This window comes from Canis aureus, chromosome 7 (genome assembly GCF_053574225.1).
Source record: "Canis aureus isolate CA01 chromosome 7, VMU_Caureus_v.1.0, whole genome shotgun sequence".
Taxonomy (NCBI): Eukaryota; Metazoa; Chordata; class Mammalia; order Carnivora; family Canidae; genus Canis; species Canis aureus.
This window is the reverse complement of record NC_135617.1, coordinates 43,668,154-43,688,803: the sequence shown is the minus strand read 5'-3', so window position 1 is coordinate 43,688,803 and position 20,650 is coordinate 43,668,154. Positions and strand designations below refer to the sequence as shown.

The following is a 20,650-nucleotide window of genomic DNA, read 5'->3' as shown; positions in this document are numbered from 1 at the left end:
ATTAGCGTAGGCAAAATGACACAATTCTAAGATGTGCAATAGTCTAGTTGGTGCTCTAAATATGTCAGCTTCTAAGAACTGCAACATCTCTAGTTCTTACAAGCATATAAACTGCCAAAATTAAAAAAAATATATATAAGGGCAAAATGAGATAAGTGGGGAAAGGATGTTGGCAGCAGCCATTGATGAGTCATTTCCAAAGGTGATGTTAAGAAGTAGAGAACTAATTTTTAAAGCTACACTGACTTGTTTGCAAGTGTCTTCTATTATCATAAAATATCATCCTGCTGCATAGCAGAGAGAATTTGATTTTTACTCCCTGAAAATGATCACTTGACATGCAATATAAGTCTCTGCACTTTAAAAATTGTTTTACCACTTGTCTCCAGGATGGTTATTTTACAATCCAATATAAATGCAATAATCTGAATAAGAATGTGTGGGCCTCTCACAGTTTTAGAAACAAGGGCTCATAAGGATATTATTTCACTAATATTAATGCAGTAACTCTTTTAGTATCGAAGGCAACAAATCTTTAGTAGTAGAAAAATATTAGGCCTCTCATTTTTGTTTACCAAGCAGCATTTCATGAGATTTCCTGCCTGTGCTATTATCCACGGAGGAAACGTTAGTTTCATAATGGTAATGCTATATAGCAAACCTGCAATCACCAGATTGTCTACATAAGTAACACCAAAGTAGATTTCCATCCAATAATTCACACTCCTTCACCTCCATTGGATCACAGTAGGAATAGGTATTGTACATATGCCTTACCTAAATAAATTCCTAAATTACAAATAGTCATCTCCAACCACGATTTATAACATGCCGTCTTCCTCACTCTTCATGTCAAAGATGTTGCTATTGCCTTTGTCATGAGAAATGTGAAAATACAGCAATGACTCAAACAGAACTCCAGTTTTTAGAAAATATGTGAGTTCTGAAGTAGCAGCCAGGAAATGTTTAAAAAATGAAAAATTAATTTGGAATGTTAAACCAGGTATAGATTCAAAGGAAGGGCTGACTTCCCTATATATTTAAATCCAAACAAGTACTCCCACCCAACTGCATGTGCCTGATGGGCATCCATCTCTCTTTGGCAATGCCTTAAAATGTGTACTTTTGATATACTACCAAATCCAAAGAACAAGATATTAAGATAGGTGTGCATATCTTCAAAAAGTTTGTTACTCAGGAACCTTCACCTAAATAGTTGTGCCTAGTAGGAATATTAGAAGAATATAAGAAGCTGAAATTCAGAGAGCTTGGTTGCCAAGAGATGAGAACTGCATGCACGCATGCATATAGTTTGGGGGGTGCCCATAGACTTTATTTATGAAACCGGTGTGTAGCCCATTGGCATTATTTGTCAATCTGATGTATTTTTAATAAAAATTGCAATAAATTATATATTTGATTCCAGAATTTTCTCACGTCTTCTTACATTTTATGCCCAAGCTCTGAATGCCAAAGATGAGTTGCCAGATATTAGTCATGGACACAGTTAAATCAAGATACATGTCTTGCATTTTGCTATTAATTTTAATAACATTGTCTCTATTAGAAAAGCATTTTGAACTCCAATTAACTATTTTTAATAATTTTATTTTGGAGGATGTAGGAAGGAGAGATTGATGTTTACACACACACACACGCACACACACACACACACACACACACATTCTTCCAGGGCTCTCCCTGAGAAACCAAGAGTAGCTTCATTTCATTTCATTTCATTTCATTTCATTTCAGAGAGATCTCCACAATCATCTCAGGAATGCATGGTGTTTTCTTAAACACATGGAAGTCTCTTATGACCACCTCAAAGGTGCATTATGTTTTGGGGAAGAAAGTAAGTTAATACCTGGTTCCACATAGAAAATACAGTAACAAAAGTGCACATTATTCCATTGGGAAGAAAACACTGACAATTTTGGGGGTCCTCCGAGGGAAATTAATATCAACCAGGGAAGTTGATCATGCCTCCAATGTGTCTCTCCAGTCAGCTGGTAAACCTCACAGCTCCCATTTCACACAAAATGACTGAGTCTAGTCCTTGTTCATGGAATAACTACCTGAGAACTTTCATTTAAACCTGTCCTTTTTATCCCCATTACCAGCAACATGGCACTTCTCTTTAAAGAATGTTGCAGGGCTGATGGTAGGAATAAGGGTGAGGAATACAACTAGAGATGTTGACAAATATTTCACATATGATGTACAGGATCTGAGGCCATCTCTTGTTGTTTCCAATGATTAAAGGAAAGAGTGATCAATTCTGGTCAGAGCTATCTGTTTGTAGATGGCAGACCCAATAGTTAGTTACATTTAAGGATCTAATATTGGTTTGGGAGAGTTGCACTAGGGTATTTTCCTTACTGGGTAAGATTCCAGGGATGACTAAAAGATAAAGATCACTAATTCTCCCTCATTCTTCTAAATCTTCAAGAGGTGTTCTCTTCCCAGATACCAGATCTGCTGTTCTTCTACTGCTGCCAGATCTCTATGTCCCATTCCAGTAGCCATAGTTTTACCTATTAAATAGCACTTAATAAATAGCACTTAATAAAATCCAGCTCTTACAACTGAAAACATGAGTGTCTAAGGAAAAACGGAATTATTATAAAATGTACAGACATCTATTTGTCCCTTACTTTGTGGACCAGTGTAGGGGGAACTTGGCAATCACAGTATACAAGTAAGTGTTCATATTCCTTATGATCTATTATCACATCAACCCATCAAGAGAATACAGGTAGCTGAAACAAAATTGTTTGCCATCATTTAGCTGCCATACTAAGGTGTGTGGATTGAGGAGGGGAATGGAGATAGAATTATAAATTATCTAATGGGTTTTTGAGGAAGATATTTAAATACCAAGTTATATCGAATGGTCATGAATATTAGGGTGTGTGGAAAGTCTATCAAAACATTAATTACCAGCCGTTGTTGACCGGCTTTGTGAGAAAAAGGTGCATTGTTACCATATGGGAAATTGTCCAGAAAGCTGAAAACATAACACAGTTTAGTTCTAAGAGCCATAATTATATGGCTAAAATCAGCTGATCATGCTGGAATAGCAGCACCATAACTTGAAAAAGTGCCTTTTTTTTTTTTTTTTTTTTTTTTTTTGCCATCCCACTAAATAGTCTTGGCAGAGAAGCCAAAGTTCTGGTATAGTCAGTATGTCAGGAGTAAGCAGGGGCCATAATCTGCATCAAACTATTATGCAACAAATGGACTAACTTTTGTCAAGAGTCACAAAATCTGGCACACGGTTCTGGCCTCTGCATCAGAAGAACATAGATTTACTTTGTGCCCAGGGCCACATCTGGTATAATTACAAATACAGGCAGTAGCACTGATAATCTGGATATTGAAATATCTTTTTTTTTATTTTTTTATTTTATTTTTTTGGATATTGAAATCAGAGATTGACTTCATTTGTTTTCTTCAGATAAAGGGTCCTTACTGTGTATATCTTATGTGAATGATCCATAGAGTCTAATTAGTAGCTATGATTTGTTTCCACCATGTATATTTCCCAAGAGTGGTATCTAATTTTTCAGTCTGTAGTTTTGAAATTGGAAGACAAAACAAGAACCCAACCTCATGGCAATAGCTCAAGAGTCAGTGAAAATATAACAAGTTTAATCAAGAGGAGTATTGACCAGATAAATGACAACAGCTTTGGGTCCATCCCACTAAACAGAAAGACCATGTCATTTTCAGTTCTGCACAGCTGATACTGAGATGGAACAGCTGCCATGTCCTAGTGGATGCCACCAGGTTTCACTTCAGCCAAACTATCAATAAACCTGGTCAGGTATTTAGGGGAAATTCTATGAATTGAGGACCCCACTGAGTCAGTAGCTTTGCTTCAGTCAAAGGAGTAAAAAATGGAGTTTTCCCTAATGAGGTAGTTGCCACCTTTTCATATAAAACTAAAGAGCCACTGGGGCCAGGCCAAGTCAGCTGTGTTCTTGAATATAACTTTTCCATTTGACTAGCTAGATTTCTGGGCCCTATCTTCTTTGTTAATAGTTCATGTACTCAGTTTATACAATAGTTTAATAATAAGCAAATAGCTTCTTTTGAAAATAAATGGGCATGGTAGCCATTTCAGAGAGATAACGAGTACAAATCCCCAAGGAGAAGGCTGCTTCACATTGCAGAGGTTCCAATTTTCAATATCATCAGTCATGAAGACTCATTTTTAAAAGAATTATTAGTAAGCATGGTGGGATCCTGAAGTTCCCAGCACTTCTCTATACATGGCTTTTTTTCGGGGTGGGATGGGAGTGGGGGAGGAATACTTCCTGGTAGTTATGAGAAGAAGAAAATAGAAACATTGAACACACTGATTCCAACTACATATTTAGGTGTAAAAGCAATGACAACAATTGTGCAGAACTAGTAGAGGTTACAATAATATCTTCCATGAGCATATTTTCTTCTTTTGGGCAGATAAAGTGAAGAGCCAATCATCTCAACAAAATAGGGAATTGAGCTGCATTGGGGATGGCTTATAGATATAGTTAGACTCAGGGTACTTCTGCTTCACCTCAGTTCCACAGATGAGTTCTGCGATGGTCTGAATGTTTGTGACTCCCTCACATTCATATGTTAAAAATCTAATGCCCACGGTAATGGTATTAGGAAGTGGGGCATTTGGAAGGTGATTAGGTCATGAGGGTAGACCCTGCATGAACAGAATTAGAGCACTTATAAAAGAGCTCACATAGAGTTAGCTGCCCTCTTCCACTGTATGAGGATACAGAAGCCAGCAGTCTGAAAGCTGGAAGAGGGTTTTCACCAGAACCTGACTATGCTGGTACATTCATCCTAGATTTCCAGACTCCAAAACTATGAGAAAAAAAAAAAAATGTTTTTTTGTTTGTTTGTTTTTAATGATTTTATTTATTCATTCATGAGAGACACTTAGAGAGGCAGAAACACAGGCAGAGGGAGAAGCAGGCTCATACAGGGAGCCCGATGTGGGACTTGATCCCTGGTCTCTCCAGGATAGAGTCCCACATCGGGCTTCCGGATCACACCCTGGGCAGAAGGCAGTGCTCAACCACTGAGTCACCCAGGCTGCCCAAATGTTTGACGTTTATAATCCACCTAGTCTGTGGTATTTTGTCATAGTAGCTTGAATGGACTAACACAGGCTCCTTTCAAAATTTTAATTAAGCCTAAGGTTCCCTTTCCTCAACCCTGAGAGTTCTAGCCTCCAGAAATTTTGAGCTGAATTTTTCACCCCATTCCAAGCAGATTACCAATTTGTTTAATGAGTTAAGGGGAGATCAACCTTGGCTTTGTTGTAGGCCCCTTCATTCTAGCTAGATCTTGTATCCAGAGCTCTGTGAGACTATGGGGGAATTCACTGCACTTTTCTGGCCTAGTCCACTGACCCAGAATTCAGAAAATGCCTCATATTGAAAAGTCATCTTGTGTCTGGTTCAGGTGCATAATATAGTGTGGTAGATTGTACTTGCCATAGATGACCACAACAATAACTCTCATGCTACCTGTTCTTTATGCAATGTGACTTTGATATTCTTTCCATTGAGGGGTGGAATCTATGTTCTCTCTCCTTAAAACTGGGAAGGATTTTGTTTCAAAAGTATGATGGAGGGCAGCCCCAGTGGCTCAGCAGTTTAGCGCCACCTTCAGCCTGGAGTGTGATCCTGGAGATCTGGGATTGAGTCCCACGTGGGGCTCCCTGCATGGAGCCTGCTTCTCCCTCTGCCTGTGTCTCTCCCTCCCAATCTCTCTCTCTCTCTCTCTCTCTCTCTCTCTGTCTCTCTCTTTCTCTGTGCCTCTCATGAATAAATAAAATAAAATCTTAAAAAAAAGTATGATGACACAACAACATGACAACACAACATGAGCTCTTGCTCATAAAACGTGATTTGGCTTCTGCCTTTCTTGCTAGATTCCTTCACTCTTACAGCTTTCAAAGGCAAAGTTAACAATTCAACTGCCCTGAGGTCACCAAACTGACGAATTCCACACTATTCCACAGGGATTACATAGACAAGCTCTGGGACCACATGAACAGAGAGAGGGAGAGAGAAACAGAGACAGAAAGAACCATCTAGCCCTCAACTATTCCATCCCCCTACTGTTCTAGCTCCAGTCACATCTGAATACAACCACTTGAGAGACTCTAGGCCAAAATAACCCAGCTGATATTTCCTGGAATTCTTGTCCCATAAATACTATCATAAAATAAAGATTATCATTGTTTTAAGTCAAAGTTTAAGCCTAAATTTTGAAGTGATTTTTTTCTAGAGAAACGTATAACTAGAACATCCAGTTTCCAGTCTGTGATGCCAGCACCATAAGATGGTCAAAATTTCTGCTGTTTCTTTTTATCCCTATAAAATTTGTCTGCTAGGGCCAAGAGAAACACAACCTGTGCCAAGATCTGGCAAGTTCCTAGCTGGCAATCATTAAATCATTTTCAAAGGCCTTTTTCTCTGGAATTTTAATGCATCTGGTCCTTGTTGCTACAATTGGTCTCTAATATATTTAAAAACACAGTTATTCATTCATTTGTTTATTTATTTGCAGCTTACTCTTTTATTTTTTAGTTACCACAGAGGGATTCTTGGCCTGCTAAGACATAATCCATTCTGTTCTCATTCTGTTTGAAGGCAAATATCCCCTTCAGTGACTATGCCTACTTACAGCTAAGTTTTACCAATGCATCTGTCACTATTTAGAACACACGCACATACACATACACAAATGTTTTGCTCAGTTTGTTATAATACCTGTGTACTAATCAATATGTTAATCTATAGCACTCAGTACAGAACCTAGGATTTTCTGACTCCAAAATTAAGTTATAGATATGCTATTTCTTATCTTGAATGATGGATATATATTTTTTAACGTCATCATTTCAGAGAGTTATAGAACTAGGTAGTAAAGGCAGTTATACCCAAAGCAAAACAGATGCCTTCTAAAAAAGCTGCCCCACTTCTCAAAGACCCAGATTGGATCATATAACCATATACAAACCAACCACCATAGTATATCTGGGATGTAGTAGTTGATATAAACCAGTTAAGGCCCACTCCTGTATTTGGGGGCAGGATGATCACTAAGAATTTTAAGGTTCTAGTTTGAAGGAGGGTGGAAATATACTAATTAGTATAAAATGATTTCTATAATTTCTACTAAGAATATTATATAGCTATCAAAGGGTTCATTGTATATACTATCTAGTTAACCAGCTGTAGAAATGGAATGGAGTACAAATTAGAGAAACACCACAAATTCAGGAATCTGTTTAGTATGACTCCATCTACTACAAATTTGCTGCCATGTCACAGGATATAGACATTCCAGAATACTCACCATTGCATTGCTTACCTATGGCTTCATAGGTTCCTATTCATTCCAAAATTATGATTCTGAGAAAAGACATATTGTCCTAATTTTGTGTTTAAGCCAGGCCCCATATCTAACTTCTTTTGGATTTATCTGAAATATTCAGATCCTCTAGTAAAAGAACAACAACAACAAAGAAAGAAAGAAAACCCAAAAAGTCTATGTATGTCTTTTCCTTTTCAGTGCAATGTTAGTCATACACTTTTACTTTCCTACATAAAGTATAGTTCAGTTTCTCAAGTACATCCAAGGCATCAGAAATCAAATTCAATTGTGTTCCAGACCTGCATGACCATGGCTAAATTATATTTCTTGCTTGTGTAATAAGTTATTATAAATTTAGTGATTTTACACAACCAAAATTTATAATCTTCCAGTTCTATATGTCAGAAGTATGGCATGGGTCTCACTGAGCTGAAATCAAGGTGTTGGCAGGGCTGTACTCCTTCCTAGAAGCTGTAAGGAGAATCCTTCAAAGCCAGTAATAGACTGGCTGACAACACCCGGAGTGTTTCTCCCATTTTGATTATATAGAACCCATTTTAACAATACAGGATAATCTCCCTATATCAAGAACCTTAGCCCTAATTACACCTCCAAAGTCCCTCTTGCCATGTAGGGATTCACAGGATCTGTGGACACAGGGTGGAGGTGTGTGTTGGGGCTGGGGGTGGGGGGGCTTGAATGGAGTACCTTGTTTATTTCTGACACAAGTGAATGCCAGAACAGTGGCAGGGGGGATGAAGGTGCGGGTGTCAGAGTCTAAGCTACACTCCACCTTGCAGGTGAGGAAGCCATTTACCTGTGTGAACGTTGGGCTATTGCCCCCAGTACCATGATGCCCTGCACCTGGTGCATACCATGTGTGGCTTCGTATTACTTGTACGTCGCCACACAATCTGAGTATCGGGGTCATCTGGAGGTCACAGCCCCATTTTCATTTGCGGGACTGTAGCCTTCCAGGACCGCCCACTCACCCTCTTCCTAGCGCTGGTCTCCAACGCTGTTGACATAGCAAGGTGTGCGCACCCACGAAAAAAGGCGTCATTCACCAGGTGGATGGTGCCCCAAGTGGTGCAGGTAGGCCAGGTTAAGGTAGACCAAGGGCAGGGCAAGGGAAAAGGGATGGAGTCGGCTGCAGGCTGACCCAGATGGGCTTCAAGTGCCCCCCGCCCCCCCAAGGACTTTGAGCAGGGGCCCCTTGTCACTGGCTTCGCTCTGGGCGCTGAGTTGCCGACTGATCTGGCCTTCAACGGCCACCCCCCTGGTATTGGCAGTTCCAGAGTGGCTTTGAGGGAAGCAGTACCAGCGTTGGGGCGCGTCAGGGACTTCATATTCCTTAGGCCCCCTATCAGCCGGGCCTGCCGCCGGGAGGGTGAAAAGCATATCAGGGTCCACCATCCAGATGCTGGGCGGGGTCGGCAACAGTGAGAGAAACCTGAAGGGTTCTGGCAGTGAGGATCGATGAGGAACCCCAAAGTCCTTCTTACCCTAGTCAGAGTCCACGTCGTGATAGGGGTCGGTGGATTGGGACTCGCCCCTGGAGCACCTGGCCGCCCATGCCATTGGAGCTGCCGGGGACAGAGGTGTCGGTACCGGGGATACAGCCTTGCGGAGCTCCAGCTCTCTCCTCGCAGGGGTGCAAGGAACTAGAGCGGCGGCGCGGGCCAGGTGCGCACGCCTCAGCTCCGCAGCGCTCATGCTCCAAGGAGCAGGAAGGGACTCCACCTGGTTGCGGAGCGGAGACCCACCTCCTCCCGCGGCGGGGGCGGGGTCACCCTGGGTGAGAGGCCCGCGGCGACCCGGTGCTGCAGTGGGCTCAGCCCGGTAGGCTCCAGGGGGTCGAGAGAAGAGAGGGCACGGGCCACTGGGGACCAAAAGCAGCTCCAGCTTTTTCTCCTCCAAATTATTGCTGTCTGACCCGAGGGCTGCTCTGCAGGCTGGGCGTGGCCATCATTTTTGTTGGGGGGAGGACTGGGAAATTGCCCGGCTGGTCCTTCCACACTGGAAGCTGGAACCCCGGTGGGAGCTACTGGGAGCTTTCTCTGGGACACTTGTGCGGGATGTGCTGTGTGCTCTGCTAGGCTTGAGGACTGCCTGGGGATCCGATCCGCCTTCCTGACACCAACTATAGTGGCGGCTGCCCTCTTTACGTCCAGGGATGGTTCTATAAATTCCTATAAATTCTGCCCCAGATTGACCTCCTGGGGGACCTGCCTGCCTTCTCAGTCCCGTGAGGGGCCTTGGCTATGGTGGGTCTTTCAGGGCATTTCGGGATGCTCCTGGGAAGGCCTGGAAGGTGCCATCATTGGGCTCTTTCTCAAGCTGCTCAGGGAGCCCACTCTTTTCCTTGCTTTCAGCCTGCTGAGGCTCTGCTAGGACCTGAGGGGTCACCACGTGCTCTGCAAGAATCCCGAGTTTTGCAGGGGGACTAGGCCTTCCAGGAGGAGGGCAAGTGGAATGCAACTGGGGAACAGCCTGCCTTCCCTAGAGCCCTCACCCATGGACACCTCATCATACTAGTCCAGCTTTTGTTTTAGGGGACTATCGAGGTCACAGAGGCTCAGATGAGTCAGGAGGATATCTCCTACCTGCTTCAGGTGCCTCATCAGTTTCCAGAAACAAATTGGGGTTAGAGCTACCTTTGATCAGCACTGTGAAATATTGATGATGAAGAAGATGGCATCGCCAAGGCCTTAGGGGAAGATGTAGCAGTAGCAGCAGGGCCTCTTGAGCCTGAGAAAGCCCACTGAGACTGGTGGCTCCAGCAACTCTACCATTTACCCTAAGAACTCTTCCATGGCCCTTGGAGCCTAGCAGCTGCATGCTTCCTGCCCAGGGTGTGCAGTATCAGTCTGCTGTGGACTTGGGTGGTTAGCTACTGATGTTTGCACCAGGAGTAGCTCAGAGTGGAGGGTGGGGGACACTCTCTTTCTCACAGAAGAAGTTTTAGCACAGATTTTCTCCTTACTTCCATCCCACTTCACTACCTCAAAGCCAATTCTCTCCCTACCTATAGTCATGACAGAGTCTCTGGATTACTTGATAATGCTTTTTTGGGGATCGCTACCATTTACAGGGGTCAAGCTGGGCTCCAAAGAGAAGGAGGTGATCCTACTGTTATGGAAAGTTGTGTATTTAGTCAACAACAAATACACAAAGTAATTAACACAAAGTACTAGTTAGACTGGATCAGTTGGAACTGATGGAGAATTGTAAAGATCCATGCCAAAAACCTATCCTCCCAGCAGCAAGTGGACCCAACTCTGAGATAGTTTAACCAGTCATTTAGCAATGAACTAAACATTGAGGTAGGAACCTCCTTTTGTCTCTGTATTGATAGGCCACCTCATGTCAGGCAAATCATGAGGCTACACCCCATGGCTTTCAAGAAGAATGCATTATTGCCTGAATATTTTTTTTCTTTTCCTATCTTTGAAGAGAATTCAAGAAGTGTTAGCCTGGTTCATATGATATGGATAAACTAGATGTTGCAGCAATGACACAGTATTTAAATTTTGAGAATAGTTCAGTCTCTCAGTATGGAATCTCTCAAGTTAGATGTGGGGAATATAATTTTAGCAATGATTTCAGAGCCCTATAATCACAGGTTTTCAGATCCAGAGATAGTAAGTTCCAAATTTGAAAGTGGCTCTTGCAGCAAGATGGAACTCACTGATGATAACACTGTAGTCAGAACTTAAGGTTTACTATGGCAGTCCAGATCAAGATATTGCAGGATTCTTCAAATGACCTGACATTGCTGTTGGAAGTACAGTACTTTGTCTGAATGCCCAGGGTGATAGGAATAGAGAAGCCCTGGTTGGAATTATAAGTGAGGAGCATAGAAACCTAGCACTGCAGAGGCTCAAACATCACATGGAGACCCATTACATTGTGGTTTACAAAGCAGCAGGTGATGATTTTCTTAAATTTGCTTGTGGTACATCCAAAGAAGTAGCCCAGTTTCTCTTTAAGGAAAAACAAGTCATCATCTGCATCTGAGTTCTCATAACTGATGAAGTAATGGCCTTTCATCATTGAGGGGAAGGAAGATATCTTTTTTTGTTACTTCCCTGGACAGTATAGGCCAACAGGAAATACTTTTGTCTTCTTTGCTCATGAGAAATGAGGACAGAACACATTGAGGAAGCATAAGGATTTTCTGGGTAAAAGATACATTAAACTCTTCAGGAATATAGCAGCTGAAGTTCAGCAATCAATTCTCAGTCCCTCTCATTCCTCTTCTAACCATTATTCCAGTACTACTTCAGCAGTTTGTACTCCTATAAATGTTAAAGACCATATACACCTTTGAGATATTTCCTATGCAGCCTCAATTGAGGACATCTTGGACACTCTTGGGGGAGTTTTCTACAGATACTCAAACTAATGTTATTCACATGGTATTGAATTATCAAGGCCACCCATCAGGAGATGCCTTTATCCAGATGATATCTACAACTAAAGCATTTACAGCTGCACAGAGTGTGATAATAAACCTGTGAAGGACAGACCTGTTGAAGTCTTTTAGTTCTGCTGAGGAGATGAACTTTGTGTTCATGGAATATTGCACATTTTGTTTGTTTTACATTCACCAGTTTATTATATAATAAAACATATGATAAAGGATACAGATGAACAACCAGATGAAGAGGTACATAGAGTACGGTACCAAAGGATCCAAAGCACAGGAACTTCTGTCCCTGTAGAGTTGGGGTGTGCCATTGCCCTGGCATATGAATGTGCTCACCAACCCATAAGCTCTCTATAACTCATACTGATTGAGATTTTTTTATGGAGGCTTCATCAAATAGGCATGATTGATAATTAATGCCATTTATAGTCTAGGGGGGAATGAGAGATAGGGCTGAAAGTCCCAAGATTCTAGTCATGGCTTGGTCTTCCTGGTGACCAGTCCCCATCCAAGAACCCACCAAGAGTCACCTCATTAGAACAAAAGACACTCCAGGATATTCCAAAGAATTTTCCAGAGGATTTAGAAATCCAGTGTTGAATGTTGCTGTAACTCAGAAAATTGCAAAAGACTTAGGAGTTCTGTAGGTCAGAAGTTAGTTAGGCTTGACTATGTAGGATCTCACAAGATCAAAATGGGCTAGCTGGGCTCTTATCTAGAGTTCATTTGTGTGTGTGTGTGTATGATGGTCAAATAGCCAGAGGTGGGGCCAGTGAGCTCCAGACAGACCACTTTGCAAGTGATTACTCCTCACCTTTGGGAGAGATGAATGCTGACTCTATTTTGAAAGCTCCTAACTGCAGCTTCAGCTGTTGTAGTTGAAGGGAACATGGGGACCCTACCTGCATTGGAGCTTTTGCTATCTGCATTCCAGATCCCACTATGCTCTGCCAGGTAAGGCCTGTGGTTGCAGAACTTTTTAATCTTCCTTAGCACAGAAGCTACCTAGACTCTTGGTCCCAAAGAAAACAAATAAACCAAGAAGATGTGGAAGGTGCCATTTCTGTTCTTCATCTTAGAAAGCACATCACCCTGAATCCTGGTAGGGGTTAGCATGGTCTGGCCAGAAAAATCACATTATGATTTCAGGTATGGAAGATGGCATGGTGACCCTAGGTGCTTGTGAAAAGCCCTATGAATCTGGAGGCTTGATATCTCTGGTACCAACAAGTACAGAGAGGATCTGTCAACTCCAGAGGGAATAGTCCATGACCAAGAGGAAAGTCAAAGTATTAGAACATGGAATGTGGAAACTAGTCACTCCATGGAGAAAGAGGATGTAGGGACACAGACAACAGTTGAGAACGATGGTTTGGTGACAGTGACTTTGGTTGGAATCATAGTTGAGGGTCATTGCATTCATTAGTGGGATCATCATTGCAGTTGAGTGAAAATGTTGGAAGGATACTCTGAAGAGTTAAAGAATTGTGCCACTCTGCTCACATGTTTAAAAAAAGAGTTTCCAATTTTTCCCATCCCTGAGCATGTGGGAAAAATGACTTATGGAAATGCCTGGCCACTCCACTCAAAATCCATGATGATCCCTCCTCTTGCCAATAGTAACCAAAGAAAAGATAATTTGCAAGACTTGTTTCTCTAAGCATTTGTCTTCTGACTTTTTAAAATATATATATTGTAAAAGGTGATTTAAAAGACAAAATACATAGAAAATGGAGAAAAACTATATAAGCTGATTTGTAACTAAAAAAGACAACGTTAGAAACTGTGATCATTCCTTTGCTCTAATCTTTCTGTTATTGTTAAAAGACAAAGGGGATATTTATACCAATGGTATTTGGGTCTAGTGCTATGTCAGTAAGTGGCATACACATTTTGTAATTTCTAATCTGTTAAAATCTACACATTTCAGACTAGTTTACTGTATTTTTAAAGCTTGATTTTATGAGAATACTCAAGTAGAAAGACTAAACTGGATAAAATATAATGACCAATTCTCTTTCACTTTTTTAAATAAGATTATTATTTATTTATTTATTTATTTATTTATTTATTTATTTATTTATTTATTCGTGAGAGACAAATAGAGAGAAAGAGAGAAAGGCGGAGACACAGGCAGAGGGAGAAGCAGGCTCCATGCCAGAAGCCCAATGTGGGACTTGATCCCAGGACCTGAGGATCATTGCCCTGGGCGGAAGGCAGGAACTAAACCGCTGAGCCACCCAGGTGTCCCTGTCTTTCACTTGTTTAGATAAATCATTTCAAAGGCATCCATTTTTAATCCTAAATAGGAAGTTTATACTTTGGAGAAGGCATTTTGTTTCTCACAAGGACACAGGTTTACTTACTGCCTTCTCCAGTGACTTGATGACTTGATGACTTAGTGACTAAAAGTTTGCCCCTATTTGCCACATGCACTTCTTTTGGGTGATGGGGAGGCAGAACTAAGGAAGCAGACTTCTTTCTTTTCTATAGCATAAGTCCTTCAAATTGACTATTTTGTTCTGGAATATGGAGCTCTTTGTCCTATATTCAGAGAATGCTGCTGGACACCCAAAGTTGATGCAGGCTCAAGTGTTCTAGAAAGCAAGAACCACGAAGGTTACCAAACAGAAAGAAACCCTGTGTGTGCCTCTAGTATGAGAAGTAGAACTGATCAGTTTTCTAACATTTACTTCTGCTTCAGAGGATGAATGTAGGAAGCAAAAATAATCTTGCAAATACTAATTTTAAATATATAACTTAAAAATAAAAAATATTCCCAGTTAGGGTACCTGGGTAGCTCAGTTGGTTGAGCATCAACTCTTGATTTTGGCTCAGGTCATGATCTCAGAGCTGTGAGATGAAGTTCAGCTTCAGGCTCTGCACTGGGTATGCAGCCTGCTTAAGATTCTCTCTTTCCCTCTCCCTTTTGCTTATTTATGTGCAGGCACTCTCTCTCTCTCAAATAAATAAATGAAACAGATGAGTATATATATTTTTAAAAGTATATATGTATATATATTTATGTGTGTGTATTTATATAATATGTATTTATATATAAATATGTATAATTATTGATTGGGCCAAGAAAATTGCTAGCTAAAAGTAATTATTAGTGACTTAAAGCTCAAATCTAATATCAGGAGAACTGCTAAGTAGCCCTGTTGGACTTTCCTCACAATGTGGGAAAGAAAAAGTCTGCAACAGGGGTGTCTGGGTGGCTCATTCAGTTAAGTAAGGATCTGCCTCCTGCTCTGGTCATGATCCTAGGGTCCTGGGATCAAGCCCCTCATTGGTCTCCCTGCTCAGCGGGGAGACTGCTTCTCCCTCTGCCCCTCCCCCTGCTTGTGCACATTCTCTCTGTCTCTGTCAAATAAATAAATAAAATCTTTAAAAAAGGAAAAAAATCCACAATGATAAAGTCCTGGAGCTTTAAGTTTCCTAGTCTAAAAGAGGGGACTCCCTTCTTACAAACAGTCCCACTGTTTCCTCCAGCATACAGTGCCTAGGAAGGTTAGCAGCTAGGAGACAGGAGCTGAATTTATCAATCCAGAGTTCTAACCCTAGCTCCACCATGAACAGTGACATCTGGGAGAGGGTGGGGGGGGGGGGCAGATTAGTGTTCTGCTTCCTCAATTTCTTCTTCTGTAAGATACTGGATATAATATTACTTACAGACATGGAGATGCACCCATAGGTAGATGCCTGACATACAGTGAGTTCCAAATAAGTATCTCCTATAATCTAGGTCTTCAGCAGCATAATTCAGACTGCTGAAATATTTTTCTCCTATTAGGAAAACTGGTAAGTGTAGGTTCTTGTTATTTTTTTCTAAGTTCTTTAACTTAGGAATTATAAGTGTTTTGTAGATATACTAATAGTTATTGTGCCAAAAATAGTGTTAATGTTCAAAACAAAAACAATCCAGGTTACTCACTGTCAGATAATGAAATTGCAAATAAGCAAAGGAAGAACACTAAAAGAAACCCTGTGATGTTGGAACAGGTGGGAGGGATTAATGTGCACCTATGTATTAAAAATTAAAACAAAAAAATGATAGATGAATAGAAATAGGGAAGAAGTTACACATGGAAATAAAATATAGATGGATGTGTGTACATGGGTTAGTGTACGTATATATTTGTATATATACACATATTTCTTACCTCTCTCTTAAGTAGGAAGACTAGAAGTGTGGCATTCAGATAGCAAGGAGCATATTTGATGCCCAGTCTTGGTTTCTGACTACCATCATTCAATAAAAGTTGCCAACACTCCTTGAAAAGCTCTTTAATTCCAGCCCTGGTGTAGGAAAAAATGTAAAACAAATCTTCCCCAGATTTCTTGGTGTTATAATAGAAGCCTTAGCCTCCTAAGCCATGGAAAATATTATACTATAAAGACAGTATATTTCCTTTCACTTCCCTTAAAATATTTTTTATATTTCAATAAAATGAGGGATAGGTGAGAAGCCATTTGTTTTTTGGTTTTGTTTGTTGCTTTGTTTTGTTTTAATAATGAAACTAATTGATTCCTTCCAATAGTCCTTTCCTCTTATCTCCCAAAGACCCAGATACTTGCATTCTATGATGGGCATTTGGATTAGAGTATTATCTTCCTAGGTATCTATATTTCAAAAGGGATGGAATTCTGGACAGTAGTGACATCTTTAGATTGTGAAAAAGCTTATATTCCCCTTAAAGAGATATATTATATGCCAAAGTTTTAACCTAAAGATTCTTTCCTGGGATCCCTGGGTGGCGCAGCGGTTTGGCGCCTGCCTTTGGCCCAGGGCACGTTCCTGGAGACCCGGGATCGAATCCCACGTCGGACTCCCGGTGCATGGAGCCTGCTTCTCCCTCTGCCTATGTCTCTGCCTCTCTCTCTCTCTCTCTCTCTCTTTCTCCCCGTGTGTGACTATCATAAATAAATAAAAATTAAAAATAAAATAAAATAAAATATTCTTTCCTACCTGTTTCTAAGGCAACTCAAAAAAGAAGAGGTAGGAGTGAATAAGAGCAACAAATGGTCTTTTTCTCCTTTTTAGGTAGAAGAAATTTATCTTTATGCCTTGCTTACAGAGTGAGACTGTCACTTGCACTGGATGGTTTTTTGGGGTTGCTTTTGAAGAGACTGGTGCTATAGTATTATTTTCACTGTTGATTGTGCTATAAGGAAAATGAAGTTTTTTTTTCTTTTGTCTGATATTGATGCCTCTTGATATTAAGAAAAAAAATATGTATCAACCACTATATATGCTTGTGTGTGTGTGTATATATAAATATATATATGTGTGTGTGTGTATACATATAAGTAAATGAATTCTAGAACATCTGTGGTACCAGAAAATGAGAAGTTTCTTAAAAAAAAGGGGGGGGGCAAATTTAAAAGTCAAAACCTCAAATGAACCATTTGAGGAGGAAGAGGGAGAGAAACAAGAATGATGATGATGATAAATTATTTTTGGATTACAACCTTATCCAAGTGATCAAGATTAAGACCTCCAGAAATAAGAGTTATGATAGAGGATGATCCAAGATGGTGGCATAAGAAAATCTTGAACACACCTCTTCCCACAACATGCTGTATCTATAGCTACACATGGAACAATTCCTCCTGAAAACTAGGTGAAAAATCTTCTTTATAATAAATGATAAAAGGGCCACATCAAGATGGGTAGGAGAGGCAGAAATCTGGTTTCACCAAAAACCCTATCCCTAGCAGAGTAACCTGCAATTAGGAAAGATGTCACAAATCAGAAGCTTCTCCCTGAGGAGTGAAAAGTCTGTGCCCCACATCAGGGACTTATTACAGAGACATACTCCCCAAACATCTGGCTTTGTACAGAACTTAGATACTACTCTTAAAACGCTTGCACACAGACTCACCACAGGGGCCCAGTGCAAAAGCAGCAGTTTGAAAAGTTCCTAGACTATATGTGAAGAGGATCATTTTGCCAATTTAAAATGTCTGCCAGGGATGCCTGGGTGGCTTAGCCTGCCTTTGGCTCAGGGCATGAATCTAGGGTCTGGAATCAGAGTCCCACACCAGGCTCCTTGTGGGGAGCCTGCTTCTCCCTCTGCCTATGCCTATGCCTCTGCCTCTGTGTGTGTGTGTGTGTTTGTGTGTGTGTGTGTGTGATGAATAAATAAATAAAATCTTTAAGAAAAAGTGTCTGACAGAAGGGCAGTCACTTATTGAAACTCTCTCCAGGTACTGGTGGGCACCATTTTCATTTTCCTTCTGCCTTGTTAATGTCAGTGGGTCCATACGATCCCTGAACTTTCCCACTGCCCTAGTAAAACCTGGTTTTGTACTCTCTCACTGCCTTGCTAAATAAAGCTAGAGGATTTTCCCTGGCTCTGTGCTCTCCCTCCGACTCACTAAATCCAGTCGGCATGCATAGTCCACAGAGGGGGCCCTACATGATCACCTGGCTCTGATGTCCATGGAGACTTTTGTTCCTAGATTCCAAGGGACTGTAATGATTAGAGAGACAATTTTTGTCAGGCTACCACTCCCAGGCAGCACTGCACAAGCAGCAGATTGAAACACATCTAGCCCTTCTGTGAAGAAAGGGTGATTTACTTGTCTTAGAGCTTTAGCCTGAAGAGCAGGCTTCAGGTTTGCTATACATTTAGAGGCCATAGATGTGGTCTTAGGGAAGGTAGGGCCAGTAATATCATCTTTGCACTCTACTTTGGCCCCACTAACTCACTAGTACTTACCAGAAAGGAGCTTATGTACTTGTCTGGAGTCCTGATTTTTGTAACTGTCACTCAGGGAACACCTTCAGATCACCTGGTATGGAGGCCAGCAGAGTTTACAATTGAGGCCCCACAGGACTATATATGTTTACATACTTTAAAAACTCCTACCTGAGGGTCTGGCTTTAAGTCATCTTGAAACTATGTGCTGACTGAGATCCCTCCCTTTGGAAGACTGGCACATCCTTAACAACTGAAACTTATCAAGAACAAGTCAGGCTGCTTAGACGATCACAGAAGTTTGAGAGGTTAACCAAGAGCTAGGTCAATGTTAAACAATAATGGTTATCTCCTCCACAAGGCCATCCTTAAAAGGCTGAAAGAGATACCTATTTCACCTAATAGATGAAAATAAATAGTCAAGAAAAATAAAGAAAGAGAACAATATATCCCAAATTAAAGAACAAGATAAAATCTCAAGAAAAGTAAATCCTAATGAAACAGAGAAAAGTAATTGATCTGATGAGTTCATAGTTATGGTCATAAGGAGGCTCATCAAACTTGTATGAATAGATAAACACAGAGAGAACTTACACAGAGAAAGTACCAAACAGAAGTCATAGAGCTGAAGAATATAATAACTGTACTGAAAAATATAATAGAGATGTTCAACTGCAGACTAGATGAAGTAAAGAGGATTAGTGATCTCAAAAAACTGGGGCAGTGAGACATACACAAACAGAACAACAACAACACCAAAAAGTAATTTAAGTAAAAACAGCGTAAGGGACTTATAGGACAATATCAAATAGAATAAATAACACTCACATTATAGGGGGTCCCATAAGGACCAGATTGTCAAAGGGGTAGAGAATTTATTTGAAGGATAGTAGCTGATAGTTAACTTAACCTGTTGAAGGAAAGGGACACTCAGATTCAGAAAAGTTGGTAAGTTCCAAATAAGATGAATAGAAAGAGATCCACAAAAATACATAAAATTAAAATGCCAAAAGTTAAAGAGAATATTAAAAACAGTAAGAGAAAAACAACATGTTACGTAAAGGAGGCTTTCATAAGTCTATCAGCAGGTTTTTCAGAAAAAATGTTGTGAGCCAGAAGAAAGTGGCAAGATATATCAAAAGCACTGAAAGGAAGAAACTTCCAACCAAGAATACTCTACCTAGCAAAGTTACCATTCAAAATTGAAGGGGAGATAAAGAGTTTTCCAAAGAAGCAAAAACTGAAGGAATTCATTGCTGGTGAAAGCTGGAAGTTTTTCTTCTAAGATCAGAAACAAGACAAGGATAGCCACTTTCCTCACATTATTCAATACAGTCTTGGAAGTTCTAGCTATTAGGGCAAGCAATTAGGCAAGAAAATGAAGCAAAAACATCAAAAATAGAAAGGAAGAGGTAATACTGGTCACTATTTGCAGATGACATGATCGTACATATAGAAAATCCTAAAGACTCCACCAAAAAAAGTGTTAGAAATAATACATTCAGTAAAGTTTCAAGGTAAAAAATCAATACACAAAATCAGTTGGGTTTCTATACACTAACAACAAGCTAGCAGAAAGAAATTAAAGAAACAATCCCATTTATAGCTGCATAAAAATAATAAAATACCTAATAATAAATTTAAACAATTAGATGACAGACCTGTACACTGAACACTATAAGACATTGATGAAAGAAAATGAAGAATACACAGATAAATGGAAATATGCCCTTGCTCATAGAGTGGAAGAATTATTATTATTTTTAAATGTTCATCTTACCCAAAGCAATCTATAGATTCAATGCACTCCTTATCCAAATAGCAAGGACATTTTTTCACAGAAATAGAACAAACAATTCTAAAACTTTATGGAAACATAGAAGACCCCAGATAGCCAAACCATCTTGAGAAATAATAATAGAGATGGAGGCTTCACACTCTTTAATTTCAAACTGTATTACAAAGCTATAGTAATCTAAACATTATTATATTGGCATAAAAATAGACATGTGGGTCAATGGAACAGAATAGAGAGCCCCAAAATAAACCAACACATATATGGTCAATTTGTTTATGACAAAGGAGGCAAGAACATGAGGAAAAGATAGCCTCCTCA

At 40.3% G+C, this 20,650-nt stretch overlaps 1 pseudogene; it reads left to right on the top strand.

Annotated features, from left to right (window-relative positions):
- Positions 1–10,431: 10,431 nt before the first annotated feature.
- Positions 10,432–12,023, top strand: LOC144316712 (epithelial splicing regulatory protein 1 pseudogene; annotated as a pseudogene).
- Positions 12,024–20,650: the final 8,627 nt, after the last annotated feature.